The sequence below is a fragment of the Tympanuchus pallidicinctus genome, unplaced genomic scaffold, assembly GCF_026119805.1.
Source record: "Tympanuchus pallidicinctus isolate F22 unplaced genomic scaffold, pur_lepc_1.0 scaffold5, whole genome shotgun sequence".
NCBI classification, from domain to species: domain Eukaryota; kingdom Metazoa; phylum Chordata; class Aves; order Galliformes; family Phasianidae; genus Tympanuchus; species Tympanuchus pallidicinctus.
This window is the reverse complement of record NW_026294769.1, coordinates 23,228,285-23,241,655: the sequence shown is the minus strand read 5'-3', so window position 1 is coordinate 23,241,655 and position 13,371 is coordinate 23,228,285. Positions and strand designations below refer to the sequence as shown.

Below are 13,371 nucleotides of genomic sequence, written 5' to 3'. Positions count from 1 at the left end.
AGATGTGGTGCCTTTGCATAAGAGGAAAAGACAACAAAGCCATCAAATCAGTATTTTCTCGTAAGCAAAGGAATACATTAAGTACAAAAACGTTGATACCTACTCCATTTATCTTCTTGTTAATCCGCTAGCATTCAGAAAATGAACACAAGCATATAATACTAAACTTAAGATCACTGACGAGTTAACTAACCTATGACAATAAATTTTTCACAGGAAGATGTGGTGGAAGCCCCATCCTTGGAGGCACTCAAGGTCAGTCCAGGTGGGGCTCTGAGCAATCTCATCTATCAGTAGGCGTCTCTACTCATTGCAGGAGAGTTGAACTAGATGATCTTTAAGAGTCCCTTCCAACTCAAAAGACTTTATGGTTATATGAATCTAAGAGAGCACAAAGATGTATTTAAACTTTAGTTTCAAATGTGTAACCATTTTTGAATGCATATATGTTTTTGTATTGAAAATGTGCAAGGAAGAAGGAAAAGATGATTTCTAAAGCTGCCTGATCAAATCAACCTTTTTTATAGATAAACTTAAAATATACAGACAGAGGGAGCCCATGCTTTAAGAACAGAATCTTTGCAAAGCAGTGCATCTGTTTGTAGATTCTATACAATATAGGAAAACAAAACACACACACACGCACAAGAAACCCTCCCCAAGACGCAAGGATAATAGATCGCTTTTATATATCAGCTGCAAGAAATGTAGCTTGTGTTAGAAATACAATTTCTGAAAAGAAATCTCATGCCCGTTGAAAACTATTCTACTAATTTTCAGGATGATATTGTGACTTGAGGATTTTTTAGCCACTGACTTCTTCATTTTCATCCTGGTCACTTGGCAGTATTTTAAACATTCCTTAAGCTACCATCTGTCACAGTTTGGAATTTACTATGTAATGGTTTATGTGCCTCAACTTAGAGTTATCACTCTGAACTGAACTTTCCATGCATTCTGTTTCTTGATGACATATAAATTCATTGCAGCTCTAATTATTAATTTTTCTTCAGCTGGTAATCATTTCTTTGGTCTCATTCTTGGGAGTCACAATATGATTTCATTACCACTCACTTTAAATGGTCCCCATCACCAATTTGTTTTATCAGCAGAAGACACCTGATTCCAGAGTATGAACAAGACAATACCTTACCTTTGTTTTCAATATAAAATAATGAATTTTAAAATGTTGTTATTAATGTTGTTTCATTTACAAATAAAATAAAATGTTGTATTCCTTTTACACCAGGAATATCAGTGCATATTTTTTAACAACAACAAAAATAAAAAGGCAAAACATTTATTTCTGCAGCTGAGTTATTAAATTCTATATTTTATGTAATTAAATTAATAATACCTATAAACAAATACATTCTTGAATTCTGAAGACTATATTATAAGATTATTTGGTGATATTAAACCTTAGCATCCACATCTAGAATATGAGTAAATGGCAGAAATGCTACTGTGAGGAATAAATGCAGTATTTTACTTTCTTTGTTAAATAAAATAATCATAAATCATGATACAATTTTTTTTTCTAAAGTCAAAATATCAATGTTTCAATAAACTATTAAGATAAATTTTGGAAGGAAAGTTTTTAAAACAAGTGGAATATAAATAAGTTTTTTTTTTTAATCAAAAAGTGAAGACTTTTTAAATATTATTTCACTAATATATATTTTTTTTTACTATAAAAGTAATAGGTGTAATAAGAACCATATTATTCAACTAAACCAAACTCATACTGCTCTTATGCAGTTATTTTATCATAATATTCTCTCACAGTATCCCCAAGGTAAACAGAATAATTTTTATCCAAATCTGAAAAGATCCTTTTGTCTCGGACAAAACTCAACATAATAGTTTTAGTGGTGTAATATTTCTAGGATAGAAATCCAATAGAGAGAATAGAGAGAAACCAAGCTATGCAGTTATGAAAGCTGTCTATCTGGAGACTTGCTATTAAACTGTGCTTGAGCTTTCTGTTTACTTTAGAGGTATTTATATTTATGGCTATACATTTGTGGCTAGCTCTTGCTAAGTATTTCTCAAAAGCCATTTTTATAATGGACAACATAAATCATCATAACTTCAGTGGTATTCTTTTCCTAAGAAAGAAATAGGAGAGGCAATGAAGGACTTCTGTTGCTGCTCTTTGTTTTCACATCTTATTCTTCAGTGTCTTGTTGCTTTATAAATAATGCATTTATGTTAGTTTTTATAAAGGTATATGTACTCTCACCATCATTACAGTATCTACATGTGAATGCTTTTGTGCTCATAGATTCCTTTGAGATGGAAAATAAACATAATCCTTCTCCAGTGCTGCGGGGCCTAGTGGGGGAGTCTACTGTTTTGCTACAAGCAGACATACAGTTAACCTCACAAAAAATCCTGTCCAGCTTTCAATATTGTAAACAAGCAAATAAATCCAAGAACTGGTTAAAGTACCTTCCATACCATGCAAAAATCTATATGTTTATGCAGTAATGTAAGCAACAAGCAGGGCAGCTAAGGAACGTAATTCTTGAAGATGACATTGCCATTGCGGTCATTCATAAAAGTATAGCTGTAAAAAGGCAGATCAGCTGAGAAAGAACATCAGGGATGGGTGGCAGCTTTTAGGCTGCTAATAGCTACATATACAGAGCACTTGTAGAATTCTAGTTTCTTAAGATTTCACATAAGACACTCAACAATACAGTATTTTTAGTAAGATTCAAATAATAGAAGTATCTGTACACAAAAATCATCTAAGGCTTGGAACAGTGTTGCTGTGTTCAAAAATGCAATCTTAAAATTCATCAGTCTCCTTTCACCTCTGAGACTACAAAATTATATTTATATATTATATTTATATATTATATTTATATACTTTTATATATTATATTTATATACTATATTTATATATTATATTTATATATTATAACCATAGACTACAAACTTACTTATCCAAATGAGAGATGATCACACCTCTAACTCTTAATTTGTTACTATTATGGCTTCCTGTTTGCAAACACAAACTTCAAGGCAAATGACCCTATCGGAAACCTCTCATATCAGATGAGTAAAACAAGATAAAATAAAAGCAGGTTGCAACTACAGAGAGCTTAGAAGACAACACAAAATTATATGTTGTATCATGTTTTACTGCTGCCCACCACTGAATACCAGCAAAAAAATTGAAGAAGAATTCCAGAGCTGATCTTTGGTAAAAATTATATTCACCTTGAAATTCCAAAACCTTCAGTTTTCTGCAGATGCCCAAGGGCTGTTCAGTTCCATTAACAAAAAAAAAGTGGAAGTCAAGAAGCTCAGAAAATTTTCTGGCCCAGGAGTCAAGATGCCTCTAAATTTAAAGAAAGAATTTAGTGTACTGAAACACTAAGGAAGACAAGAAGTTCCTCATTTTCCCCAAGACTACGCTCCATAACAGCTTCCAATGTAGTGTGATACCCCATAGACAAGATCTAACTCCCTCTGCCTGGCCAAGCCCAGGAAAGAAGAGAGAAGTCTGATATCTATTCTCAGACTTAGCTGAATCCAAATTTGAAACATTGTTCTCTAAATATTAAAATAATATGGTAAAGCATAAACTCCTCAAAGTTTTTTTTCTCTTTTATATTGATACGATGAAAAATTTAAATGGCATGCTTTATGTATTTAGAGACATTATCATCTTAAAATAAAAAAGTATTACTAAATAGCTGATTGTTTTTTCTCTCTGACATCTCAATAAATTAATCTTAGATCAAGTTTGCCTTCTGTAAACAGTTGATAATATCATGATCAAATTAAAATGACTTATCTCAGAAACACATGAGCACGAGTGGTGGGTAAAATTGATCATAATTGTAAAAATGAAAAATCCTCTGAGGTTCTTTTGACCTTCCAGGTATAAAACAGCTAGTTCATTTCAAATCAACTGAAGGTCCAAGGAGAGCAGGTAGGAGGTCTACTTGAAAACTAGATTGTACGTTGAAGTTAGTTATCTTGATGTTCCTTATAAACACTGAGGTGAGTCACCTGGGTTGGCAGAACATTCCTGCATTATCACATCCTCCGATCCAGAAAAGATCCTGACTCTGCACGCTGACAGGTTGGCATGGCACTCAAAAAGTGAATAAAATCCAAATCAGGTCCAGTTTGGGACCAGTCCACATATGCTCCAGATAGGATTTCCAGCTGGGAAAGGGTGATGGTTGTGTTTTTGTTTTTTGTTTTTGTTTTTGTTTTTATTATTATTTGGGTTTTTTTGGCTTAAGGCTGTATATTGCAGCAAAGGGAGGGGAGCACTGATTCCTTCAGCTAGTATGCTGCTGCTCACCTTTCCTCTACAGGAAGTTGACTGGGACAATGCCTAGCCTCTCAGGTCAAAACAAAAGGCCAATGCCATCATGTGGGAGGAGAGCAGCCCAGTGGGATTTTTGGAAATAGGCAAGCTGTAATGGAAGAACTGCATGTGTTTACTTACCTTATTCATTTGATTCTCAATGTGATGAGCATCAAGTAACATTACACAAATAATCAAAAATATTTTCATGTAAAAATGCTTAATGAGAAAGTTCAAACTTAGTTCTCCATCAGAAAGCTCAGCTTCCTGTTATGCTAAGAAATTAATCTGTCATCCTTAAAACAATTTACTTATGCATCTCTATAATAACCTTAAATAATTAAATCTCTTATCTTCGTTATAATTATTTAATTCATTTTTACATTCCTAGCAAGTTTTTATTCCATGTTAAGAACAATATAAGAAGTGTAAACTCTATGTGGAGTTTACATGGGCTCATGAGTAAATTTTTAAATTCAATATATTATTTTAACCCATATATGTTACAGCTTATGGGCTTGTGCTCTGCATTGAGCCTATCTGCAGAAAATTGGAAAGAACTTGTGCAAAAGACTTCTCTCAAGTGGCAGGAACTTTTTTCCTGCTTTTCTGCTGACAGGCCAGATACTTTTACTAGATTTCATTACTTCTTTTCTTCAGGAATTACATCTAGTTTATGATTTTATGATTTTATGAATGTTTGAAACTTCTGCACATTTTGTGATGTATGTGCAGCATGCAAATACATAGTTTAACCACCAACCCTTACATTTTCTCTCAAATTCCTGCTAAAGACAACAGGATCCTTGAGGGTTAATGGCATGTAAACCGCAGAAAATTGACTCTGCATTGTCCGTGTGTGGAATCTGACTTCAAACAAGATATCCTCTGAACATCACTCCCTGTTGATTACTCTTAACTCTAGAGCAAATGTAATTTTTTTCCTCTCATCTTCTATAACAACGTGCTAAGACCTTATCCTGCTGCCACCCATCACCTAGAGGATTTTATCTAGATTAAAGGAAACTGAGAAGACATAGTCCTGAAAAAGAGGCTTGTTCTGCATTCTAATCCAAAATGGTAAAGATTCTTTATATACTACAACGGCTTGGCAACCAAAGCATACCTGCCAACTGGAAACCCCATGTTATAAGAAGTTTAGACAGTCCAGGCTTTGAACTTCCATTTTACCTAACTTTACTCTTTTTTTGTTTATTGGTTATTCATAATTATACGTGCACACAGAAGTATATTTGGGAGGTATGATTCCAAATATACTTTCCATTTTGTTACGTTACAGTCCTTCATGTTGGTTTTTGGTTTTTTATTTTCTCCATCATTTTAGTGGCTGAGACTCAGTTTGCTCCTTACACAGTGCTATCAGTGCTGTCTTGCTCACCAACTTTCATGCAGATTAAACAGGAGAAGGAATTAAATCTAACTTAAGTACCAATTAAATGCTGAAACAGTGGGCAGCAACCATATACAGCAAGGTGCCTCTCAGAAAGGCTAGTCAGAAGCTCAGCTGTGAGAGCAGAAATACTGAAGGAAAAAGCCAAGGCAAACATGGGATCCCCATGGTTTCAGAAGCTGCAACTGCAGAGGGAAACAGCAGGCCACAGGCAGGTGGTGGGAGATGTCTGCAGCGTAGACCTGAGAGAAAGCCAAATAGCACATTTTCATTTGGCCAACATAGTTTTACAAAAGGCAAATCTAGGAACATTAACATGTAAGCTGCCCCTCCCTGCTTATTCCTAACATACTTGGAGAGAGATGAGATGATTACATAAACAAACTTATTCCCATGAATCATGCTGTAAACAATTTTTCTTCCGGCAATCAATTGAAAAGACTCCATGTACTGACTAATTGCTCAGGCTGGAAGGGCTGGTGCTTTATATTTTAGTCCTACCTACAGTAAGATCAGTGGAATAGCAGTGAAATTTATTACTTCAGTTTTTGTTTTTGGAGAGATGACAAAATGCCTCTGAGGGTCTTTTTAATAGAATAAATGGTTTTTATCCTAGAAATATTTCAAAATCAAAAGATATTGAAAATATCTGTTTGTTGCAATGATTTTCAGTATTGTTAATGAATGGAGAAGTTAGAACAATATATTTAAATGTATATTTGCATTTATTTTTGCTTATATATATTGTGATGTAATTTATTTTCTCATGTAGTCTCATAATTTTTATGCACATTTCATTTAAATTGAAATATTTGAAATATTTCCTGAATCCACCAGCAACTAATGTCTGCCAGACCTAATGTACCATCACTGTGAGAACATGGGATTTAACTTACAACAAATTCTGCTTACTGACTGAAGTCCTCATTCACTCACTTTAACAGATAATTTTGGGAAGCTGATATGTTCTGCTCTTTACTTTCTTCCTTCTATTTTAAGTTGTCTAACTTGGTGGAACTCAAAAAATAAATCCTGCCTGATGAGCCTGAAATTAGTTCTTTGTGAACGTGATCATGTACCAGTTTGAGGAGTGAGTCCATTTGCCAAATACCTTGCTGATAAAATTTAAGGCCAGAAACTGCAGCATAGGAAGTTCTGCACAAATGTGCGCAAGAACTTCTTTATGGTGCTGGTGACAGGGCACTGGAGTAGGGAGGTTGCCCAGGGAGGTTATGGAGTCTCCTCTGGAGATATTCAAGACCCACCTGCACACCTACTTGTGTGACCTGGTGTAGGGAACCTGCTTTGGCAGGGGGGTTGGACTCAATGATCTCGGGACGTCCCTTCCAAGCTCTATGATTCTATGATTCTAGGATTCTAGGATCCTATGATATACTGTAGGGAGTTTCTTAACAAGGTAGAAATTGTTTTTGAGCAGACCAGATCAATAGGTGCAAGCAGTTTGTTAATTTCCCCCAACTATTCTGGTCTGGAAATCTGTGTCCAAAGATGATTCATCTTTTTCTGTGATGTTATCAGATGTTCATTATTTGAATTAACTGATCTTTTAAATTCTTTATCTTTCATGAAATTATGTGCACACACTATTACCTTGAGAGGTTTATCAGGAATTAAATTTTCATTACTCTTAGAAGTATTTACATATAATGAAAGAAGATGAGAAGCATAGGGAATGAGTGAAAAACTGATGCTAAAATGTACATTCAGGACACTGAATCTACTCTGGTGTTCTTTCTATGTATTTAGATTTTGATGCCAAAAATAGTGACAAATGACTGTGCTAGCTTGCAAATCTTTTTTTTTTTTCAACAGAAACAAAAACAAAGTAAATGAAAACCCAACTTTTTCTTCCAAAAAACTCCAAACAAACAAAGAAACAAAGCCAACAAAATCAAAAACATTAGTGTTTGTCACAGATTCTATATATCCATCATATTTTTCTATAACTCCTTTAGTAAACTTGGTGGTGAGTGGTTTATTCATATATCCTTACTGCTGCAGTGAAGTGGTTTTTATGCATAATATCCTAAATTATTCATGTTGTCACTGGGTTTTTCCATAGGAGTAAAGTTGTGTTTGAAACTCTTACATACAATCAGTTATACCTATGTATTTTCACAGAAATCTCCAGACCTAAATCAAAAATGCTTTAGTCTTAGAAAAAATGTCCACTAACAGACTTCCCGGTTCTTGATTTATCCTTCCAAGAGCTAGTACTTCCAAGCAGATCAGCATGAGATAAAGGTTAAATAAATTTTGGTGAGGCAAAGTCACAAGCACAATGTCAAGACCAGCTCAAATGAAATACAACAGCACCAATAACTTGTCTCTCTTATTCAGCACCAAGTTCCTGTTCTTTTTCTGCTATTCTGTTGAAAGGCTTAACCACTTATCCCTCTAGCAGTTGACTATAACCATATTTTTTTCTCTCTTTTCTGAAGGACGAGGAGTGCTAAGTTGAAAGGCAAGTAAAAATACTGCAGACCTCTTGTAGAGCATGCTTAGCTACCACTTCTTGGTATGGTATAGGTCAAGTACCTCTGCTCATTTGCACATAGCAAGCCACAGAGAAAATACGCACTCTCACAGGGAAGCCTTGAAGCAACTTGGTATTCCCCCAGTGGAAAGATAATTCTTTTCATTGTATCTTTGCTTAGCATAAAGGTTTTGTGGTAAATATTTAGGCCTTTCCAAAATATTAATGCCGACTAAGTCTAAATAAACTTTATTCAGGGAGTCCTAACCTTATGGTGTTCACTCTTTGAGGTGTTTCAGTAGAAGCCAGTCCTGAAATGGAAATTGTAGGTGGCAAATCGGAGGGTACAGTACAAGAAATGCTCCTTTCTTTAGCAGGATATGGCTTGTGTGCATCGATGTGCAAATACAACCTTGTTAAGACAATTAAGGTTATAAAACCAGACTTGAGTTTAAGTACCATGCCAGATATCCATCCGTATTTTAAATAATTTAAATTTTTATTTTGTTATTGGAAAAGGGATACGGAGATATAATTCTAGGAAAATAAATATAAAAAATATAAAAATCGTAATGAATTCAAAGTTTCAGGATGCATATTCATAATTTGATTAACTTGTTTATTTAAAGTATATATATTACTTTATGATGTAGGCATCCTCCAAATTGCTGTGACAGTATTCATAGAAAAATATAACCCAAAGATTAAAGGTCAAAATACATATTCAAAAAACATATTCTATGTTTATTCATATCTTTATTCATATCCCTGATACTATTTCTATAAAATAATGATGTACTTTTTTATACTTTTTTTATATACCACTATACTTATTATTTGTATCAAAATAATTTATGTTAGAAAAAAATGTGAATTTTGATGCACTCCGTATGATGAAGACCAGAATTTGTTTTCCAAAGTATGTGCAGACTGGAAAAAGATTCACAAATTTCTTATAAATCTTTTGCAAACTATATTGAGCAATAGTTCATACTTTTAACTTTGAAAACACTGCAATTAGTTTTCAAAGAAATTAATATATTTAGTTAATTTGGCTTTATTTAATTTGTTTATGCGTTCCAAGTACAGGAATAAAATTAAAAATTAGTGAGATCGGGAGACTGTATTAAATTTATTGCAATACAACTCAGTCCATGCAGTAATTGCATTTGTATAATCACCCGTTTGCTTTGATATAAACACTAGACTATTTCAGACTACTTTTCCATGACCTCTAAGCACTGATCTCAGTCCCTCTATGTGTTCCATGCATCCTCAGGAAGTGATGAGATGTCCTGTTCTTACACATTCATTCAGGGGTTACCTTGGCAACCACTTGATAAGATGGTGCCATAATGTCTGTCCAGCTTCTTTCACTATAGCATGAGTTTATAGACTAGACAGTTTCAAAAGATGGTTTTCTCCACTAGGCCCTGTAGAATGAGTATAGATTTCTTCCTATCTTAATGGAAATGAGCTACTTTCCTTGCCAATAAGCCAATGTTTTTTATGGTGCTACTTTATGATGCAAGCATGCAAAGACTCAACTGCCCTGTGTTCTACCAAATATATTGCGTTTTACTAAATACTTATTTTAAACTAGGTTTCTCAAATTTCTGTGACCATGTTTTCTATGGGCATGTTTTGTCTGTTTATCATCCTAAATTCTGCTTACCCTTAATGTTTCACCATGTGACAATTTCAACTATATTTTAAAATAGGGGTGTCAAAGGTATTATATTATATTATATTATATTTGTATAATATAATTATGAAATAATAATTCCATGGCTCTATGTTAAGTGGGTTATACATTGTGTTAAGTGGGTATAACATTGTGAAATAATAATTTCATATTAATTTGGTGTATTGATATACAGAAGACATTTCAAAGGTACTATTTTCTAACACAATTTCTGCAACTAGGCAGCTGAAGGAAGAACAGAGACTTATTGCTTATTGCTGCTGGTCACTCTGTGAGCTCAAACACAAATGTATGTAAGAAGGAGAAAGGTCACGCATTTTGGAACATCCAGAAACTTAATTGGACACAGTACTGTTAGACACTAGATACTCCTTTTAGAGATTTTTCTTTCTGTGGTTGCTGATAAAGGTCCAGGTCACACTGCAGCTGTAGTGGTACAGAAGTCCACTGTGGGACACAGGGGAGAAATTCACTGAAAAACCTCCCAATGATGCTGTTTCTGTTTTTACATCATATTTATGGTTTCATATGCTTCAACACAAATAGAGGTTAAAACATTGCACGCACAGTGGTTCTAGAGCTAAGCAGCCCATCCAAAATCTGCCTACTCCACCAGGCAGAACTAGCAGCATTCATATACTGACTGAGAGTAATTTTCAGTGCAGATATCCAGCGGCTGATTGTGCTGATACCTCACATAACTGCTTACTCTTAGGGAAATTGGGATTATTCTGCTAAAGAAAACAACAAAACAAAACTCAGAAAAATAAATTTTTTTTTTAACTTTTTTAGATACTTAGAGATGTTATTTGCAGTAGCTATTTTCATGAACTGTTTCTTGCAGAAGATGTTCTGCCATATATTTTCTATGGAAAATTATTTGATTGCATTATTTAAAACTATTTTTCTTTTTTGTTAAAGTTTCTTATGATCCACATTGGTTACTTTTTCTATTATATCCTCTCATCTTTCATGTCTTACTTAAATCATTTTCTTTTCCTATCTGATAAAAAGGAAAAAAAAATGCAGTTGGTATGCTATAAATTGAGGACATGGTACCATTAAAAACTCAGGTTGTTATTTTTTTATTTCCTAACCTTCTAATTTTGTATTAGCATACTTGATTTGTTCTCCAGGTGTCTTGATTCTTTTATAATCCTTTCCACTTTAACATCAGCAATTCTTACCAGCACTGGAGATTTTATTCTTAGATGTCTCCAACAGAAAGCTGCATTCCTTATTTTATGGATTTCTTTCTGATACAGGAAGAGAGTAATAGTCTGTTTTCCCATACAGCGTGTAAAACAAAACATGCTGAACAAAATAATAGAATCTCTGTTCATAGGCAGGTGTAACTTTACATAGGGGAAGTCATGTGTGATTTAGGCCACAGAGCAGCTCACATGGATACTATGTCACAAATGGCATAACTTTCATTTTTAATTAATATAACCCCATGTGGTAGTGATTTTAGCAAACCAGTGAAGTGTTTACTGCTCTAGTTTTTTGTAATTATTTTTTTTTTCTCTTTTTACTATTGACATGGCTAAGCTAGTTTTTAGCTTTCTTTTAACAACAAATAAAACTTCAGGTAGATATTTATTTTTTATTATAATATCTCAGTAACCCCTTGACAAGCTGTGAAGTGGGAGTTAAGCACTACTGAGGCCAAAAAATACTGTTGTAAAATTTGATGTGCAAGAAATTATGTTACGTAGTTTGTCAAGAGATAAGGATGCTTGAGTACTTGAAATAGACTAGGTGAAATTTCACCCACTCATGAACATTAATGCAGAGACCTAACACAGTACATTCTTCCCTGTGTTGAAATGAAAACTAGCTAGTTTTGGAAGAAGAACTAGGGAAACCCAAGCCTAGATCAAAGGCTTCTGTAGCCTTCACAACAGATACATTAGAGCTTAAAAGTTTTGACCTGAGGAGATAATCCAGATATTATAAAACTTTATGCCACATGCAGCATATCGTGACCTGTTTCTCTGCAGGTGCTGCACAGCTAGCACTGCTTTGGCTCAGTGTGCAGAAGGCTTTGCTGCACTGCTCAGACATGTTCAGCCTTCTCTTTCTGAGATCTCTCAGGAAATCTAAGTCAAAATAAGAACTGATTCCCAAAGTCAAGACTACTGCTTTAAAAAGAACAGCAATAGCAACAACAATAATAATAAAGTGTTTTTGGACTATACTTGTTCCTCCTTTCTCTAGACATTAGTATTCCTAAACTGTTTATTGTAAAACAGCCAGAGAAAATACATCAGGCTCAATTTATCTAACATTACATATGCAATTGAAATTCAAAGACAGAATCAATTCCAATTAGAATTAATATAATTGTTCAAGTAGATGGACTGGTAAACTCCTGAGGTCCTTTGCAACCATACTCTCCTATGATCCTATGAAATGGACAAAACTTGACAAATCTTATAGCCTTTGAGCTATAATAGATCAAGCTGAAACCAGATATGAAATGTTGAAGTAACTCTCTAAGAGGTTTGTTCTCAGGAAAAAAAAAAAAAAAAAGTTATTACTATTTACTGTGTATAACAAGCACATTAATTTGTCTATCTCTGTAATGTAGAAAAACCTACATTCTTAACGTACATTACAGCCATAAATTTATTTTCCAACAAGGCCACTTAATGCTGCTAATTTCCTCTTGAAATATTTTACAGAAGTTGTTACCATAACCAAATGAAATACCTACTCAAAATTTTTCAGTTTCCTTGTTGTGGTTTGAAAATGTATCTATGAAGGCTACAAACTACTCTTTTTATCATGGCAGTTTACTTCCATCATGTTGGAAATTTACCAGAGGGTATTTTAGTGAATTGCTGTTGACAAGATTGAGTTGGAAAGGGAAATGAACTTTAGTTTGAAAAGGAAGACAATATCTTGCTAAGAGATGGAAATGCTTTTTAAATTGCATTCATAGTTTAAGAAAGTAATAATGTAAAGAGACACTTTATTAAAGTAGGAATGATACTGAAATTCTGTTTTCTTCTAGGAAAGGCAAGAAGAAATAGTAAGAAAAATCCTGGGGTTTGCTGTTAGCAAGCCTACTGAGATGTTCACTGATCAGTGGCCACTTAATCCTCTTTTGTATTTCTTGTACTTGAAATGTTTTCAGCACTTCTTCCCATGCAGAACTGTCATGGTTTTGGTTGGGCTAGAATTAATTTTCTTCACAGAGGCTCATAAATTGCTGTTTATTTTATTTTTGAGGAAAACACTGTTGATATTTTTATTGTTGATAAACAGTGCCTACATAGAGTAAAGGACTCTTCTGCTCCCCTTGCTGCCCTGCCAGTGAGGAGATGAGGGGGTACAAAGAGCTGAGAGGTGATACAGCCATGGCAGCTGACCCAGACTGAACAAAGCGATATCTCATATCATTAGGCATCACGGTC

At 34.2% G+C, this 13,371-nt stretch overlaps 1 protein-coding gene across 1 annotated transcript in view; it reads right to left on the bottom strand.

The window, feature by feature from the left end:
* Nucleotides 1-808: 808 nt before the first annotated feature.
* TMX3 (thioredoxin related transmembrane protein 3) overlaps nucleotides 809-13,371 on the bottom strand; it is a 535,825-nt gene continuing 523,262 nt past the window's right edge. Inside the window, exon 17 of the transcript XR_008211430.1 lies at nucleotides 809-819. The gene's annotated coding sequence lies outside the window, so the exon portion shown is untranslated. The remainder of the gene's footprint in view (nucleotides 820-13,371) is intronic.